The 20,436-nt window shown below is 35.1% G+C and overlaps 1 protein-coding gene across 6 annotated transcripts in view; it reads left to right on the plus strand.

The window, feature by feature from the left end:
• Positions 1-20,436, plus strand: part of TBC1D5 (TBC1 domain family member 5) — a 510,030-nt gene that overhangs the window by 54,017 nt on the left and 435,577 nt on the right. For 2 of the 6 annotated variants that reach the window (XM_033133068.1, XM_033133074.1), the window contains exon 3: positions 3,078-3,186. The exons of 3 other annotated variants lie outside the window; for them this stretch is intronic. The gene's annotated coding sequence lies outside the window, so the exon portion shown is untranslated. Of the gene's footprint in view, positions 1-3,077; positions 3,187-3,435; positions 3,510-20,436 lie in introns of all 6 variants that reach the window. One more of the 6 variants, XM_033133070.1, reaches the window with a different exon arrangement.

Consider the following 20,436-nt stretch of genomic DNA (forward strand, 5'->3'; position numbering starts at 1 on the left):
GACCAAAGGAGCCTAAAGGCTAATTTGAGGTCCTTCTGCAGCCTCAGAGATGTGCCTTGGCACCTAGAGACATCATGGGCACGAGATTTAAGAGCTGCGGGAAAGATTCTTCCCTGGTCTGACTCTTAATGCAGTAACATACCTTGCAGGCTTCATTCTAGGCTGTGGAGGCCAGACTTTGTGATTTACCTTCCTTGGTTCCTGTCCAAGCTAGAGCTACCCAGTACACAGCCAATGAATTCCTTTTGACTTAGATTAACCAGAATGTATCTGCTGTGTATAATCAAGAGCCCTAACTGGCACAGGGGTAGTGTTCTGTTATTTCAGCCTTGGCCACTGCATTACGTTTGTTGTTGTTGTTGTTATTTAGTGTGTTTGCTTTGTTTGGAGTGGTGCCTTGTAAATGATGTGTAAATGATGTTTTGGATGAGGAGAAGAAAGCTGAAATGCAAATATATACCTATCTTTCCATCCCTCCCTCCCAAACTTCCTCGTAGTTAAAAAGAAGCAAGAAATATTTGTACCAATACCATCAGTATCTATACTTCTCCTGTAAAATTTAACTTTATCCATCGAATAGTGTTACTTTGTTAAAAATTGGTGTTTGGTATTCAGCCTATTTGTAAGAAGAGTGTACACATTACGTTACATATTTGGTATCTCGAAATAATTTTTTCATTTCATTTTGGATGAAACTGAGTGCATGATTTTCTTAGTGTCACATGAGTAATAAAGTGCAGAATCAAGAATTCTGAGCAAGTTTTCCTTTTATTTTGCTGTTGATGAGTGAACATTTGTTGAATGAAATCTTTTGAAAAATAACATTTGTGAATTAGGAATAATGGATTATATTTTAAGTTTGTGGTAAGTTGATTGGTTAATAATTAGAATTGATTTTTATAACACAAGCACTGTTTTAAATAGTGGTTAGAATTTTCTGTTTATCACATATGCCATATTGACTTACGTTTCAGTTGAATTGTTAGTTCAGTATATGGAATGCTTGAGGAACAGCTACATGCAGAGTAAAGTGGGACGAAAGTAACAGAAGTTTTTTTTTTTTTTTTTGAAAAGTGGTGTGCAGGGCTACTCTGTGGGAAATTTTTGAAATAATCAAGAATTTCTCTTTGAGACTTTTCACCATTCTTAAAAGTGAAATGGAACCTTACCAATAGAAAGATGTTGAGTCCATTACTGATAAACCTGTAGGTTGCCAGAACTCGTCTCCTACCCTAAGGACCTGTATGTATCATAGCATGTCCTGCCTTCCAAAGTAAATATCCTATGATTCAAATTTGATACCTCCCTCATAGCCACTCTGTCCCATATTATAGATTATTGGCAGTGTTAGGATGGAAGCTGTGTGACTGAACTCTTTCAAACATATTTAATAATAATTTAATAATCTTTTTAGAGATTAAATATTTAATAATCCTTTTAGAGATTATTCTTTGAAGAAGATAATATTTAGTTCTTTGAAATTTTGGTTAGTATGTCTCAGTGAAGGAAAACCGTTCATCTGGTGTTCAGGGAAATGTCTTTGGTCCTGTTGCAGTTACGGATTGCTTGTATATATGTCTCATAATAAAGGAAATTAGTATACTTAGAAAAGTAATTATTTTAAGTATGTGAGTGTTAAAGGTAGTTGAAGTTTTACATTCCAAACTTTACATTGTGTGAGATCTTTGTGAAATGGAATAGGATGTAAATTCCCCTCCCACCCCCGCATTATGTACATGTGTAGAAAGAGATGTATAGGATATGGAGCTGAAATACTTAGCAGATGATTATGTACTGCAGTTGATATGTCAGACTGCTGAAGACTCGTCTATATACCGTGTTTCCCTGAAAATAAGACCTAGCCGGACCATCATCTCTAATGTGTCTTTTGGAGCAAATATTAATATAAGACCCGGTCTTATATTAACATTTTAATATAAGACCGGGTCTTATATAATATAATATAGACTTATTTTAATATAAGACTGGGTCTTATATAATATAATTTTAATATAAGACCGTGTCATATAATATAATATAATAATATCATATCATATAATACTGGGTCTTATATAATATAATATAAGACCGGGACTTATATTAATTTTTTTTTTTAAAGATTTTATTGGGGAAGGGGAACAGGACTGTATTGGGGTACAGTGTGTACTTCCAGGACTTTTTTTCCAAGTCAAATTGTTGTCCTTTTAATCTTAGTTGTGGAGGGTGCTGTTCAGCTTCAAGTTGTTGTTCTTTTCAGTCTTAGTTGTGGAGGGCGCAGCTCAGCTCCAGGTCCAGTTGCCATTGCTAGTTGCAGGGGGCACAGCCCACCATCCCTTGCGGGACTCGAGGAATCGAACTGGCAACCTTGTGGTTGAGAGGACGTGCTCCCATCAACTGAGCCATCTGGGAGTTCAGTGGCAGCTCAGCTCAAGGTGCCGTGTTCAATCTTAGTTGCAGAAGGCGCTGCCCACCATCCCTTGCGGGACTCAAGGAATCGAACTGGCAACCTTGTGGTTGAGAGCCCACTGGCCCATGTGGGAATTGAACTGGCAGCCTTTGGAATTAAGAGCACAGAGCTCCAACCACCTGAGCCACCAGGCCGGCCCTCTTATATTAACTTTTGCTCTAAAAGACGTGTTAGAGCTGATTGTCGGCTAGGTCTTATTTTCATGGAAACACAGTAGTATCTTGTTTTAATGTAGATTTTTAATGTTATTTAACATTTGTATTTATAATTTTCTCCTTAATATCATTTGCCTCTTATTCAGGTGTTTTTCTTATACTTAAGTATTAAGTTACATAGTAAGAAGATTGAGCCTTTTCTGGTATGTTGGCAGTATTTTCTGTTTTTCATTTGTGTATATATGTATATTTTTAAATTACTGAGTTGAGGCATTGCTTTTTGTTTGTTTTATTTTTGGGCCATATAGCTACCTTAAAAATTCACTTAATCAAATATGCCTTGTTTTACATAAAATGTTTTATTTTTAGTATTATTAAATTTTTAATAAATTTAGGATTTTAAAATCTTAGTTTTTGAGCACATATTCTGCATTTTCTGTTTATTGGTTTTGCAGACATCGATGTACACACAAACTCACAATCAGGAATATTAAGAAAAGAGCCCTGAACTGCTGCCAACTGACTGTGACCTTGAGTCTCAGCTTCTGTATCTGTAAACTGAAGGTATAGTACAATGCTGTTGATTTACTTGTTTTGCCCATGAATCACAGTAAAAAATAAAATTGAAAGCATAACATAGGACTCACCTACACATACTCATATACAGATACATGTTTTTGTGTACACACACACACACACACACTACGTGTATTCTACTTTTTGTATGCCATGCCATATCATGTTATGCAATGCCAGACTATTTCTTAAAAAACTGCTGTATGCAACTTACTAAATTGCTTTCATTATCCACAGTGGGGTGTTACTCACAGTTTGTGAAACACTGATCTAGTGGATTAGACACTCAAAGGCCTTCTAGGGCTGACCAGGTAAGAGATGCTAATATCTTCGCATTTTAGCAAGTCAGAGAGTTTGGGTCCTATCTAAAGGCATTCAAATTAAAATAAAACAAAACTTATTAGGTCAACAAATATATTTTCGGGTGGAATTTATTCTGCTAGTTGGGGACCCTAGCCTAGTCTAGTGGGAAAACAAAACAAAACAAAAACCCGAAGACATAAAATACAAGTTTATTACTCTGTCAGATTGCTATAAAATGTTTTAAACAAACAGTGCATGTTCGGAAAGTGGACTGCAGTCCGTACCTTGAGCAGCATTAGTCTAGATGCTGATGTTTGGATACTTTCCAGTACTTTCCTGCTCTAAAGTTCTGTGGCTCTGTGATAATTCCTAGATATGGAAATTAGAAAATGAAATGACCTCATTCGGTTTTTCTGATTTGGTAAGAAATGATGCCTTGAAACATGAAAGACATTATTCCAGGTACCTGAGTCACTTGGAAGGTTGATTAAAGGGGAAGGTAAACTTGTTCCTTTCCATGTCCAGCAAAGGCGATGACACAGTATCCCGCAACTGTGTCCAAAAACAGAAAATGCTGATGCATAATCAATGAAAAATCACATAGGAAAAGTTTGGTGTCATTGAAAAAAGTACAGTAGCTTTTGGATACCTACTAAATCTGTGTGTGTGTGTGTGTGTGTGTGTGTGTGTGTGTGTGTGCATGCGTGCACACAATTATTTTTATGTCCTGATTTTCTAATTTTGGGAGCAAGATATATACCTACAAGAAAGATTCTGGGATGTACAACCATTAAAGCTCACTCTGGTGACTTGTGTAATTGTAATGGAACCATGGAGCCATTAGGCTCCAGATGGAACTTTAATCTGGCTTCTGATTGAGCCAAGTGTCCTTGTAGAGTCTCTAAGCATCTGTTTTGGAAATATATGTGACATTATTCAAAATTTGTACAAATTAAGCCACCCTTGGGTTATAATTCAATTTTTCTTTATTGAGAAATGTATTGTAAACAGTTTTATGCAATCAAGTAAAACTAGCCTGTACCCATTATTTATTTGCCTATTAACTTGTCCTTTATATTTTTGTGATTGAACTCTTAATGGATTTAAGAAAGCTTACATTACTTCTAAAATTATACTTTGTTTATAAAATGTGAAGAGTTTTTTCTAGTTTTAAATAGCTTCCACATAGGTACTTATTTTTGAGAGACTATTTAAAAGTACATAAAATTATGGACTTTTCCCTTTTGAATAACAGAAACTCCCAAATATTCTGCCTCATTCCAGAATGAAATTAATTTTCTCTCATTATAGCAATTCCAGAGGGTTAGGGAGGCTCTAGGGCTTGGTCTCAAAACGCTGTCTGAGCAGGTACCAGCTTGATTTGTCTGTCTCTCCATTTGTCTTCATACTAGTTTCCTTCATGATCATAGGATAGCTGCCATTCAGCAGCTGGAGCAGGAAACTGGTTTCATTCTAGCAGAGAGAGAAAGCAAGAATATTTCCCCTCCTTGCAGACTAAAAGTTCTTTCCTTCAGTTTTATTGGCTCAGTTTAGACCACATGTCCATATGGCTTTTCATTAATTATTCTCCCATTTACAGAACCACAGAAATTAAAATTATATTGTGGCAAGAAATGCTAGTTAGGTATTTTATAGTCCCTTTGGCTTTTCTTTTTAAGTAGAGACTGGGAAAATTAGTTTTTATATTAAGGGTAATAAATATTACCTCACTCGGGTGAAGGGTAAGGAGATTGAATTATTAAATACATGTTAGTGACATTTTCTCAGAAAACTGTCGTGTATTATCACTACTATTTGTCCCTTACCCCAAAAGAAAGCTGTATGGTTCTTTGGTCGCCTGATCCTCAGCATGTGTTGCTAAGTTTTATTTTTTAACAACTGTATAATTCATGTACAGTGAAATACTTAGTAAAGTTTTAACAACTGAGGATGAATATTGGAAACAAATAGCTATAAATTCATGCCAGAAAGATCTTACCCTGGATTTAAGCTAGGAAATACTGAAAATGCTGATACATAAGAGAAAAATTCCTAAAGGAATATTGTAGCAAATGTAGATTTTAGGTTTAGATTATGCCTGTGATAGTAGTATGTGTACACAGATTTTCCCGAAGGGTATAAACTGTTTTTCTTCCAATTCATCTACTGTTCTTAAATTTCTTTTGCCCCTTCATGTGTCAAGAACGTATTATTGTAAATATCATTAATTTGGATTTTGTGATAAATTGATCAGAGGTAGTTTTAACTATAAATAATTGGTAAGAAACGAGTAGAATAAGTAACCTATTTACTTCTTTAAGGCTTTAAAAAACAAACAGGACATTCTAGATGTCTTCCTTCCCTTTATCTTTACATCTAATAAGTCTTGTTTATTTTCTCTGGTGCTTATCTCTGGAATCAGTTCTCTATATTCTGGTTTGGACCATTTTATCTCTTTTTTGGACTCTTTAATCTCTGTGCCAGAATGTTCATATGATATATATTGTTATTCAGTTTGTTTTTTTTAAAAATTACTAGAACATTATGGCACCTGTCCATGTGAGCACATATACCCTCTCATTTTGTTTCTTGAGTTTCATGGTATTCCAATCCATAGGATTGATTGTAGGTATTTGTAGTATATAATTTCAAAATAGTCTTTCTTGATGCTAAATCTTATCATGTTATTCTTGTTAAAAGTTCCTCTCCCACCCTACAGTGGTGTCTCTTAGGCAGGGAACATTAATTTCCCAAGGATGGGTAAATCTGAATCATGAGTGGGCATTTGAAAACTCTTTCCCTAAAATTTTGATAAACGGTCTTGGTTGGGGATTTCTCTTGTAGTAGGAACTGGAACCATTTCAGATATCAGAGATGACAAAAGATTGTAAACTGTAATTGATTGACCTTCTTGCCCCCGCCATTTAATAATTTTGAACAGCTTGCCTTTTCCTTGGCTGGAAATCTTTTGTTTTCTCTTTCACTTCTTTACATTGATTTTTTACTCCGTTTAATACTCTTCTTCTCTTGTCCTGTTTATCCTGAAGCTTTATCCCATATTTTTTTTCCTTCTTCTGGATTGTTAGACTGCTTTTGAGCTATTCACTAAGAACTCTTGTAACTTCTTTCCCATCTATTAGATGTTGAGCTACTTGAGGACAGAGTGGTGTTATGACCTTTCTGGTTTTAGCGTACAGATAGCATATATAGTAATACACATGGTAGTAAATGAAATACCTGATTCTGTGAATGAAATTTAATGGAATTATTATAGAAATCTACTAAGTATTTTTATGTTTTGCATAAAATAGCTGAACTTTTAATAGTGAAATTTGCTGAATATTTTTGTTGTTGTAATAACTTGGAGTTGCAGAAAGACTATACTTAAGCACCTGATAATAAGGGGAAAGTCTGGGTTATGAGACTTCAACTTCCAAATCTACCCAGGGAGGGACAGAGATGCTAAGTCTTTGAAGAGGCAGAATGAGTGATGGGCTTGGAAGCTTGTCCATTGCCTGATTGACTGTATTGATGCAGCTAAAGAAAGAGTATGTCCAGTAAGGGTGGGGAGTGGATTGGTCTGCCATTATTGTGAAAGGAGAGGCTCGAAAGCTGAAGTTGACAGTATTCATCCCAGCATTAGCTGGAAGATTTTTAGTATTCTGGTTTCTATCTCTTGATGAAGAAATGTATGCAGGGAGTTGCAGATGGACACTCCAGATTTTCTTTCCAGGTGGAATAGTGATTAAGAGCAGGTAAGGTTGGAATCCTGGCTTTGTTACTTACCAACTGTGTATTCTTGTGCAAGTTTCTCATCTTCTTGTGTCAAAATTGACTCATCTGTAAAATGGTGATACTAACACTACCTACATCACAGAATTGTGGTGAGATTTAAACGAGATGGTATATGTAAAGCTCTTAGAACTGTTTCTGTTGTAAATACTATGTATAGGTGTTATTATGCCCCTAATACTTGGGTCTCCCATCTATTTTTTTGTTCTAAAAAATACATACTTGTTTAGGTTATTGGACTTTCCGTATAGGTTTTTCGGAAAGAAGAGAATGTGCCATTATAAGGGTTCCAGACCTGTGACACAAATATTCCCAGTTCTTTGGCATTTACTTCTCGTTCTATGATAAATAAGAAATAAGAATTAGGTCTGTTTCTTGGCTGTGATTAATGTGTGTTTACCCGAAGTCATGATTCCATTCTTGAATTTTCTATCAGAATCCACTTTCTAACCTACATTGCCGAAAGCCAGTCCTAGAGCCTGTTGCATCCTTAGAGTAATGACTGCCCTCCCATGACACTTTCTGAGAGCCGGCCATTGTGTTGCCCCCTGGACAAGTCTACACCTCATCCCAGCAGCACTGTGAGTGGGCCCAGGTGCTTGAACTGTTCCCCTATTTGAACGTGTGTTTTTATACGTATACAGCTGTACTTTTGACAGTAACTGAAATACCCAGTTCATTCTTTTCTAGTGAAAAATATGTATGAAAGAATATGAAATACATTCAGCACGCAAAATATGCTCATATGTATATATATATATTTTAAATAAATATTTGACATGTGCTGGAGTGAACTTGAAAGTAGGGTCTGGGTTTGGGTCTTTTTTATTTCTGTTTTACTTTGGATTGTATTTGTGAGTGGTGTCTGAAATCAGTTCCAATTTAAAAGATATAAGTGCAGAGGAATAGGGGCTCTCAGAAATCTGAGAGCAGGGCTTGGTTTTAAAATTATAGCAAGTGGTTTTGGTTTTAAGGCAACATAACAAAACAAACCTTTAGCTTTACTCTGTATGTCATCTTTCTGTCTGGCTACCAGCGGGGGTTTCTTTCCATGTCATTTTAGCTTGCAATGTTACTTTACCTGCTGCAGCAGCCAAGGTGGAGGAGGGCAGGTTTCTTCTAAGACTTGCAGTTCAAATTTATTGAGAGTCTCAGAGCATCTGAAGCAGCCCATCCTTTCAGCCAGGTGGTGAAGGCCCTAGTTTACTGATGAGCTTGAGCCCAGTACTCACCCAAGGTCCAGTTCATTGTTACTGGTACAGAACTGGTTAGCCTCGCCACACAGGCTGGATTCAAGGTAGCTTCCTTTAACGAGTGACTGTGACTGCCATATTCAGTAAAGTGTACTTGGCTATAGGGGCTGAGAAATGGCTGCCTTGAATCTAAATGCTCTTCCGGGGAAGGCTGTTGTGTGAGTACAGGAGTGCACTATTTTATTTACTGCATGGTAACTATGTTCATTTCCATATATGAAATGAATACACGGAAAAAAGTACCACAAACTAGGTGGCTTAAATAACAGAAATTTATTATTTCAAGCTTCTGGAGGCTAGGAGTCTAAAATCAAGATGTCAGTCAGCATGGTTGGTTTCTTCTGAGAGATATGAGAGTACATGGTTCTTTTTTTTTTAATTCTTATTGGGGGATATTGGGGAACAGTCTGTTTTTTCCAGGACCTATCAGCTCCAGGTCAAGTTGTTGTTTTCGGTCTAGTTGTGGAGGGCGCAACTCACTGGCCCATGTGGGAATCGAACCGGCCACGTTGGTGTTATGAGCACTGCACTCTAACCAACTGAGTCAACCCGCTGCCCCAAGAGTACACGGTTCTTAAGTCTTGATTATTTATTTAAATGTGTCTTTTTAGTAAGTAGCAGATTTATTGAAGATAATTGTCTTATCATATTAATATAGTAGTAATGTAATTATTGTAAACAATATTTGGATGCCAAGGTGTTAAGAATGATTAATAAAATTGGGAATGTTTACAGAATTTATGTTGGTGGGTTTCATTAAAAAATTGATCCTTTTGGTCAGTGTATGCAGTTTCAAAACATTATTTTTAATAAGAAGTTGCCTCCTACATAATGGCATACAACTAAGTTTTCTGTCCAGACACAAGGTGATTTATATATCAAAATCTCTTTTTAGTCTTTTATGGTATAATGTGTCTAAAGAGAGGGTTACAGACTTAAAGTAAAATTAAATCTGATTAAATTGTCAGGTAGCTTTAAATCAATGTTATTCTAATCATTCTGCTAAAATATTATTTTAATATATTAAATTTAAAATGTACTTTGTAACCTATAGGAATTGTAACAATATTTTGTTTCATTCCCTTTGACTTTAGGTGTGTTCATTTTGAATACTTCTGTTAAAAATGTCAGTACTAGTTTAAATTTTACTTAGCCTTATTTCTAAGATTTAATTATTATGACTTGACTGAGGTCCTCAAAATGAATGTATATCTGTTAAACAGGCAAATTTTATGAATGAAGTCTTGCCATTAGAATAACCCGTCTACTTTTTACTCACTTATCTTATTTCAACATTTTTCTAATACTTATGTTCATGGAGGAAGTTAAAGTTGGTTGCTAGGCCTCTTTCCTCCCTCCCTCCCTCCACACCCTCCCTCCCTCCTTCCCTCTTTACCCCCTTTCCCTACCTCTGTCTCTCTCTTTCTGTCTTCTTCTTTTATTCCTTTATTCTGAAATATTTTAGACTTGCAGAAGTTACAAAAAGAGTAGTCTTTACCCAACTTCCCTTAATGTTAACACTTTATATAATTGTAGTGTGGCTTCTAAAACTAAAAACTTAACATTGCTACAGTACTATTAACTAAATTAGTGATTTTAATGCAGATTTCACCAATTTTCCAACTAATATCTGTTTCTGTTTCAGGATCTGTCCTTGGAATCCACATTGCATTTAGTTGTCATATCTCTTTAGACTGCCCCAATGTGTGGTAGTTCTTCAGTCATTCTTTGTCTTTCATGACCTTGAGCATTGTGAAGTGTACGGGTCAGTTGTGTTGTAAAATACCCCTCAGTTTGGGCTTGTCTGATGTTTTCTTATGGTTAGATTGAGGTTATACATCATTGGGAAGGATACTATAGAGGTGATGTCCTCTGATGTACTCAGTGTGTCATATCAGTGGTACATGAGGTTTTATTACCGGTAATATTTGCTTTATTATTTAAAAATTCAGGTGAGATTCACGTAACATAAAATTAACCATTTTAAGGTGAACAATTTAATGACGTTTCGTATACTGACAATATTGTGTGACCAAACACCTCTGTGTAGTTTCAAAACATTTTCATCTCCCCAAAAGGAAACCTGTACCCATTAATCAGATATTCCCAATTTCTCCCTCCACCCAGTCTGTTCCCCCGAATACCTATCTCTGTGGATTTACTTATCCTGGATATTTCATATAAAAGGAATCACATAATAAGTGTCCTTTTGTTTCTGATGTCTTTCACTTAGTGTAATACTATTTCATTGTATGTATATACCAGTTTGTTTATCCATCCATTAGTGGACATTTGGGCTGATTCTATCTTTGGCTCTTGTGACTAGTGTTGTTATGAACTATACATATCCAGGTATTTGTTGAATTGCTGGATCACATGGTGATTCTAACAGGCGTTATGGTTCCGGTATTCTTTAATTCTATTGGTTTTTCATTTATATGAATAAATGTAATATTTTAAACAGAATAATGGTACCACAAAATTCAGAGCAAAAATATTATTCGTAGATTTTACATGTCAGAATGAGTTATGTTTTAAAACCTGGGAGCATCTGTCATTCTGATTAAGCTATTTTTTCCTGGATTTGGTTGTTGACAGACTTTACCTATTTTTCCCATTTATAATGATAACAAGATACAGTGCTAATGTCCATGAATTTGTTATATTTTATATATTATCAATTGATGTTTATTGCTTTGTCCTTATTTTGGACAGTCTATATCACAACATTCAGGAAATTTACTAGTTTAAAGAAACGTCCATAATAAATACCCTGAAGAACAGTTTAAGGAAGCTATTTATACTTTTAAAATATTTTTTATTTCAGATTGGTGATTTTTGTATAGTTTTGAACCTTTATAATATACTTTATATTTAAAAGTTGCTAAGAGAGTAGATCTTAAAAGTTCTCGTTATGAGAAAAAAAATTTGTAACGGTGTGGTGATGGATGTTAACTAGACTTACTGTGGTGATTATTTTGCAATATATACAAATATTGAATCATTATGTTGTACACCTGAAAGTAATATAATGTTGTATGTCAAGTATATCGCAATAAAAAGTAAAAAACATTGTTTTGATTCAAATGAATCAGAGAACTCACTTTTAAAAATAATAATTGAAGAAAAACATCATCAAACTAAATTTTGAAAAAGGGAAGATAAAAATTTCTAGATTTTTTTTTAACAAGGAAAATTGCATGCTGCAATCCCAATAATAATAATGTCGCCATGTTTTTTGTTGTTAGTGAGTGATTGAATTGATCTAATAATATTGGTAATACTCTTATAAAATGAAACTTTTGTATTTGAACACAGTATAAAATTCAAATGTTTGTTTCTTTAGTCAAAAAATGGGGTTCCCTTGTTTAAATGAAATTTAAAAAGAATATGATAATCAGAGATGCTGTACCCAAAGTCACTGTCTTAACACATTCAACACTTTGCATATTAAGCCACCAACTAAGACTTCAGAACTACATCAGTGGGTAGCATGTATTAAAGATGATGCCTCTGAAAAAAGGCAATAACATTCCCTCTGCAACTTTAAGCCAGGTGTAAAGGGGGGAGTGGCTTTCATAAATAACAGAGCCACTGTGTGAAAGCTCTACTTTGGAGTGGACTAAATTCAAAAGTGTGACATATTGTTTTCTACAAAATCCATTGAGTTGTCGAGAATGTTCTCTCTCTTTTCTCCCTACCTCCTTGTTCCTTGTAAATTTGTCCTTACCAGTGGGAGAGAAGTAGAAATCATTTTTACTCATTTGAAATTATTCCTTTTTTATATGTATTATTATTGCAATTTATTAATCTGATAAATTAAATGTCTTATTAAATAATATGCATATCTATATGCATATGTTCATCATACTTATCAGAATCCAGCTGTTTATCACCTCTACCCTCATCTGGACCTGACAGAAACCTCTTAGCTTTCTCTTTGTGTTAGCCTCCGTCTCTCCACCAAGTTTGTTCTCTCAATGACACCAAAGTAATTCTTTTATAATGAATGCCAGATCAGGTTACTCAAAATTCTACTTTTTAAATCATTAATTTCTAAACTCTTAAATGAGCTTCAAGGCCATACATTATTCGACTTCTCGAAAACCTCATCTGTACATCCCTCCCCCACTTCAGTATAGTGGCCTCAGTGATGTTCTGCAGAAACTGTGATTCTACCTCACCTTAGAGTCCTTGCACTTGTTCTTCCCTTTGTCTGGGAAACACTGTCCTTAGATACCCACAGGGCTCTTTTCCTCACTTTCTTCTGGTTTCCTCTTAAGTATCACCTTGTCAGAGAGTTCTTCTCTGAGCACCTTATATAAAGTCTTTACTTTCTTCTTTCTCCACTACCAACCTCCCTTATTCCCTTTACCTTGCTTTACTTTTCCCTGAAGCACTTAATACCTTCTGAGGTAGTGTGTGTTTATTTTTGTTTATGATCTGTTTACTGCTCTCTTTAGAATATAGATCTTATGAGAGCAGGAACTTTTAAAATTTTCTGTGGAATATCTAGTTCTCAGAACTAAGCTTGGCACACGGTAGGTACTCACTGTGTTTATTTGTTGAGTGAATGAATGAATGAATGATTCAATAAGGGGTAGAGAGTTTTAGGCAAGTGTGGAAAGCATTTGAGGAACTGAAAGTGCTTTCCTGTGTATTTGAGGGTGGGCATGGTAAGTGATGATCTCTTTGTTTCTCTTAGTCTCAGAGGTTATTTATTACATGAAATTTTGTTGCCAGGCTAAAGAAATTAGACTTAGACCTTTATACTTAGGTATCATGGATGCCACTAATTATGTGATCCACACTGATACACTAAAAGTGTGACCATATCAGCATTTTAGAAAGTCTGTTTGCTAAAGATGAATGAATTAGAGAGGAGCAAGACTGTAGGCATGGTGACCATTTGGTGGACAGGTGTGCAGGGGCGTGATGATGATGGCCTGAGCTAGACTAGTGATGCAGAAATAAAAAAGGGACAAATTAAAGCAGGCCTTAGTGATTGATTGGATACGGAGCAAGAATGATGCATAAGAAACTGCCATGACCAGCTAGTTGGCTAGGATGCTATTCAGAGATCAGGTGCAGATTTGGGGGTATAGAGTTATAGGTAATTGAGTCCAAATTGTGTTTGAGGTGTTGCATTAGCTTCTTAGGGCTGCAGTAACAAAGTGCCCCAAACTGGGAGGTTTAAAACAACAGAAGTTTATTGTCTCAGTTCTAGAGGCTAAAAAACCAAAATTAAGGTGTTGGCAGGGTCATGCTATCTCTGACTGCTTCAGGGGAGATTTCTGTCTTGCCTCGTCTAGCTTCTGGTGTTTGCTGGGGGTTCTTGGTGTTCCTTGTCTTGTGGATGCATCACTCTCATCATATGGCCGTTTTCTTCCCCTGTGTGTGTTCACATTTCTCCTTTTTGTAAAGACGCCAGTCATTTTGGATTAGGACCCACCTTAGTAACCTCATTTTAACTTGATTACTTCTATAAAGATCCTATTTCCAAATAAGGTCATATTCTGCTACTAGGGGTTAGGACTTTAAAATATCTTCCATTGATGAATGATAGAGTTTTACTAAAAAATTAATAGGGTTTGATGAATTGAGTTAATATAGGGTAAGAGGTCAGGAAGGAGAAACAGCAAAGGTAAATCTTGAAGAAGTTTTCATGTTTAACTGAGAGTATGCTTGTGCTGTTGGAGGGAATAAGAAAGCAGGAGGAAAAGGGAAGACATTTTCCAGACATCATAAGGGTAGAGGGAAATGAGTTTGGTTGTAAGCTGCTGAATTTGGAAGTGGATGAGATAGTCAGATTGGTTCATGATCTAGTCAGAATTCAGGGAAGTGATTTACATCTAGAGAACAGCTTTGCTACGTATAAGAATGTTTTGGTTCTCTGAGGGACATAGAGGAGAGCGAAGTCTAAAAAGAAAGCTAAAGAGGGAGAGATACTTTGTTGAAATGGATGCCTTCATCCATTATAGAAAAAAAAAAATGTCTCATGAGAAGATCTATCCCTTTACTCTAAATGTCAGTTCTAGTAACGTCTAGAGCATGGATTTAGTAGCCGAAGTGGTCGCTGCATGAACAGAAGTAGAGTTACCAATTCCTGACAGCTGCGAGTCAGCCTCTGGGCATCTTGCTAAATTTTCAAATATAATTATACAGTAGACTTCCTTTAACAAATTCCGTGTTCCCAGCTATAATTATAACTGCTTTTCTTGCCTGTAGCCTGTTCTTTGTCTTACTACTCTCCTCCTTATCTCCCCCTGCTGGTTAGAATTATCCTCTGGTCATTTGGGATCTGAATGAAGCTGTGTACTGCAGTTTTCTTTTCCTAAGAATAGATTTACCAGTGCACACAAATTTCCTTCTTTGCACTCTAGTCTAAAATACGTTTCCAATAATAAGTGATGTTTTGAAGCACAAGCTAGCAATAGTCTACATCAAAGTAATTTTTATTTTCAAAGAATATGGAAATATAGATTAGGTACATTGTAGGCTCTCTATGCAACTGTCAGAAAATAACCAGTACAACTTATCCAGTATTCCATGTAATAGTTAAGACTCTAAAATCTTGCTCATGGCCATGCTTTAGACCAAGAGTTGTTTTTTGTGTGTGTGTTTTTTTTTTAAATAAATTAAGGTTTGCAGCCCATAATGAAGTTATCGTAAATCCTACAACCATAATCCTGCACTAGTTTTCAGGACTCATTGTGACAGTAATTTGTGAGATCAGAAATATGAGTGGGATTTCCTGTTTTCTCATCTATTTTTATCACCCAAATAACCATTATGAAAATACATCATTTTAAAAAATGACTTGATATCCTTTACAAATATATTGTAGTTTTGGTATGATAAACTTTAAGAATGTATTTCTGTGTCATTTAGATTATATTCTAAGTCATTTTCATGTATTCTTAAGAAATAACTAAAATGTATAGACTTATGAATATGCAGAAGAAAAAGTATGCTTGAACTTTCAGCCTGCCATAGAAGTAGTCCAGAAGGAATTATGGACCTATGTCAGAAACACATTGTATATGTATTTTTCATCACTAATTTATTCACCAAAAAAAAATTTTTAGAGTATTTGTTATGTGCCAGGCACCATGCTAATTGCTAGTTTACTGAGGTTTTAGTTTGAAGAACTACATTAAAAAGGTATGCTTATAAAATGGTTGAAGTATACTTGGGAATGAACAGTAGTGTATTCAGTTGACTATTAAAATAATTCTGTGTATTCTGGGTAACTTTAAATATTAAAAAGTAGGACTTACACAATAACTGGATGACACTCCTTGACCTCAATGTAAGGCTGCAGAATTTAATGAACAAATAAGGAGATTAAAGTTTTGATAAATAAGGCATTTTCTTGAAACATTTAGAAATAAGCTTTGCAGCTTTTTAGCATTAGATTGACAGGTTTTTCTTTTGTGAAAGAGTACGCGAATAAGGTGATATTTCATGTTTGCAGGTCCTCATCCTGTCATCGGAGTAATAGAGTCTCGAGTAACCGAGCTTTGGAATTCACGGGTCTAAGAGATCTGTCTTTACCAGTAGAATTTTATGCTCATGTGGTGAGATTTCAGGTTGAGGAATGAGATTAGATTTGCAGGGGCAGAATATTTGCTGTCCTTGTTGTTTTGGTTCCCAAGGAATGCTTACCCCTTAGCCTCAAATGTGCTGTGGTATTAGCTACTTTAAAATAGATTTCTCAAGACTCTTTATTTCAAAAACCTTAAATATGCATTGTGATGCATTACTTGCAATAAAAAACGAGGCTACAATTATATAAAACAAAACACTACAGCTGCTGACAGATGTCATTAACAACTTACTCAAACACAGATCCTTCAAAAAGGAACTGCTAGACATCTGATTCAGGGAGTTAAGGTCGTTATAGCTCAAGGTGAAATACTGTTGTCCTGTACATTTATTGTTATTGTTTTTGTAGCTCTTGTCCTTTGCTAATTTATTGGGACATTGGTATTTGATACAATTAAACTGTTCTTCTGAATTACAATTAATAAAATTAGAAGGAATGAGAGAAATAGCAAATCACCATGAGGCAAACACTACAGTAATAGTTGATGTAGGCAAGATCCATTGATAGATGCCAAAAATTGGGTGAAAGTTTGAGGAGAAACAGCATTTGCATATCTGAAGGTATCACCCCTAAATGTTTAATGATTACAAAGGGAAAAATCATAACTTTACAGAGGAAAAGCCTGGAAGACACCAAGTGATGTAGAAGGTATGTTAATATCTGATACGTCACCCATTGAAGAAAGCACAGCCTCACTTACGTGATATTACTGCCAAAAATGTGTAACTTCAGTATAATCATGAGAAAACAATGTGAAAACCCAAACTGAGGCACATTTTACAAAGTAACTGATCTGTTCTGTTCAAAAGTGTCAGGCTTATGAAGGACAAAGATTGTCACAGATTGGAGAAGACTAAGGAGACATGACAACTAAAGGCAATGTGGGGTCTTGGATAGGATCCTGGAATACAAAAAAGTGGGAAAAATAAGGAAAAAAGAACAGAGATTTAGCATCAGTGGACATCTGGAAAAAAATTGAGTGAAGATCTGTAATTTAGTTTTTTAGTTTATAGTATTGAGCCAATGTTAGTATTATGGTTTTGATAACTGTAGTATGAGGTACCTATGGTGTTAACATTAGGGGAACCTAGGTGAATGGTATGTTTGAACTCTACTATTCTTGCAACTTTTCTATAAACATAAAATTATTTCAAAGTAAAAAGTTTTAAAAAGCTCTTTCTTCGGGAAATCTGATGTGGTGCTCTAATGCTTACCCATGAGACTGTCAAGGTGCTCCAATATTATAATGAAGTGTCTTTGGTTTTAGAAATAATTATTTAAGCAACATCCAGAGTAGACTCCTATTACAGCAAATATTGCTCAGTACTGTGTTGTTGACCATTTGTTATCTCGTTTCCCCAGTCATCTTTTAATAACAACTGTAGAGATACTCAAGTTGTTTAAGTTGTGTAGAGATGTTAATTGGCCTCTGCTGTAGTCAGTGGACCAGTATATGGAAGTATTTGAAGACTAGAAATAGGTGATATCTAAAAGCGACATCAAAGTGAATAAATAGGAGGTATCTGGGGATTTGTTCCATCATGATTTTACAAAAAAATCCAAGCTGTTTCCAAGATGTAAAATATAAATTACACAGTGTTCCAAAAGTTTGTCCTATTTTATACGAACCATACTTTAGATGGGTTTCAGCTATGAATGAAGTTATCTCTGGGAGAAAATGGACTACGGAATGAACTTTCTGTTTTATATTGTTAAATACATAGCAGGTCACCTGTCATCCGTTTGAGAGCCACATAATGTCTTTCTAAATAAAAATCTGTAATACTACTGTCTATACATTAGTTATACTTACACAGAGAAGGTTCATGCCTACTGTTGCAAATAGCACTCCCAAACAAAACTTAATGAGGTCATTGGCTGTATTACTTTTTTAAAAATTTCCATCTAGAATAGTGCTGGTGACAAATCAATATTTAATGAATGGATGGATGAATGAACACTGAAGACTGTGTAAGGTGGATTTCTATAGTAAATGTAAAATTCAGATGTCTACAATAATGCAACTTTAGGGTTGAACATTTAGAATGCAAGTCATTAAAGTGAAAGTTTTCTGGAGAATTAACTCCTTTCTATAAATTTACACTTGGTAGTCCTTGGTATCTCAAATTTGTATTTGGTAGTTTAACGATACTATGAATATATACCTAGCTTTGTTTAATTATGTTTCAGCAGTTGTGTGAATTCTGGTGATGGCAGGTTATACATAGCCCCTGGAAAGTTCCTTAGTTGACAGTTGTGTTTTGCCTGAGAAGTTGAAATTAGCGGAGTAGAGAGAGTGAATGAAGAATTCTCCTCTATTGGGATATAATTTTTAGCAATCTTATAAAACTTATTCTAACCAGAAAATATTTCCAAAATATAGCTATTAGTGTTATTAAATCATAAGGAGAATTTAATGGCATGGGCAGTTTGTATCCTTAGATAGCTTAAAACATACTCTTTGGAGTAATACATGTGGATATATTTACTGGGGTATATGAGTACATACTGAAATTAATAGCTTCTGCTTTGTTAAAAATTTGCTAATTTTACATTATTACAATTATGTGTTTTTACAGACTTCATCAACCCTCTTTGACACAAAGGTGTACTTTAAAAATGTTGTTTTTTTACTAATTTAATAACTGATTCCTCTTTTCCCCATCATGGCACATTATGTTTATCCTAGTCAGTGCTTCATTTCAAAATCATTTATAAGAGGTAATGAGTCTCCTTTATAAGTAGATTTGATTAGCCTACTTTAAACTTTTTGGAGAAGTAACCTTGTGCAGTTGGCTGAGTGGAGAAGGGAGGGTTATTTTTTTCCACAATTAAGTACTACAGAATATCCATAGGAAATGAAAATTGCTTAGTCTTATTTAATCTTTTGTAGTTTTTTTCTCTGTTTGCATTTATTTATTTTTTTAAAAAGATTTTTATTAAAAAATATAGCTAACATATAACATTATATCGGTTTCAGGTGTAAACCATAGTTGTTCAACATTTATATACCTAAAGAAGTGATCACCATAAGTCTAGCAACCATCTGAAACTGTACCACGCTATCACAATATTATTGACAATATTCCCTACGCTGTACATTACATCCTCATGACTTACTTCTTTTATACTTGGAAATTTGAACCTCTTATTCCCCTTCACCTTTTTGCCCCCATTTAAAAAAATTTAAATTACAGTTAACATTCAGTATTAGTTTATATTAATTTCAGGTGTACAGCATAGTGGTTAACGATTTGTATAATTTAACAAGTGAGCCCTCTGAGTTGTCTTAATACCCACCTGGCACTATATATAGCTATTACCATATTATTGACTATATTCCCTATGCTTTACTTCACATCCCCGTGACTGTTTTGTTACTACCAGTTTGTACTTGTTAATCCTTTTCACCTTGTCCTCCAACTCCCATCTTATCACCCCAACAAATCTAGTACCCATCTAAAACCACACATAGTTATTACAATATTATTGACTTTATTCCTTATGTTATACCCTACATCCCCATGACTACTGTGTAACAACTAATTTGTACTTCTTAAACCCTTTCCCCTGTTGTCATCCATACACTAAACTACCAGGGGTCCCATCTGGCATCCATCAAAATGTTCTCTGTGTCTATGAGTATGTTTCTGTTTTGTTTGTTTGTTTATTTTGTTCTTTAGAGTCCTCATATAAGTGATATCACATTGCATCTGTCTTTTGCTGTCTAACATACTCTACTCAGTACAGTACCTTCCAGGTCCATCCATGCTGCCACACATGGCGAAAAACCATTCCCTCCACGGCTGAGCAGTATTCCATTGTATATATGTACCACCTCCTCTTTATCCATTCATCCATTGATGGACACCCAGGCAGCCGCAACATCTTGGCCATTGTAAAACAATGCTGCAGTGAACATATGGATGCACACATCCCCTCAAAGTAGCATTTTAAATACCCAGAAGTGAGATTATTGGGTCCTTGTTTGTCTCCTGGTATAACCTTTGTTTTAAAATCTATTTTGTTTGGTATAAATATTGCTACCCCAGCTTTTTTTTTTTTTTTTCCATTTCCATTTTCATGAAATACCTTTTTCCATTCCTTTACTTCCAATGTGTGTGTGTCTTTCAATTGGAAGTGAGTCTCATGTAGGAAGCATATTTAAGGGTTTTGTTTTTGTATCCATTTAGCCTCCCTATGTTTTTGATTGCAGCATTTTAATCCATTTGCATTGAAAGTAATAGCTGATAGATATGTAGTTATTGCCATTTTATTATT

The sequence above is a fragment of the Rhinolophus ferrumequinum genome, chromosome 17 (assembly GCF_004115265.2).
Source record: "Rhinolophus ferrumequinum isolate MPI-CBG mRhiFer1 chromosome 17, mRhiFer1_v1.p, whole genome shotgun sequence".
Classification (NCBI taxonomy): Eukaryota; Metazoa; Chordata; class Mammalia; order Chiroptera; family Rhinolophidae; genus Rhinolophus; species Rhinolophus ferrumequinum.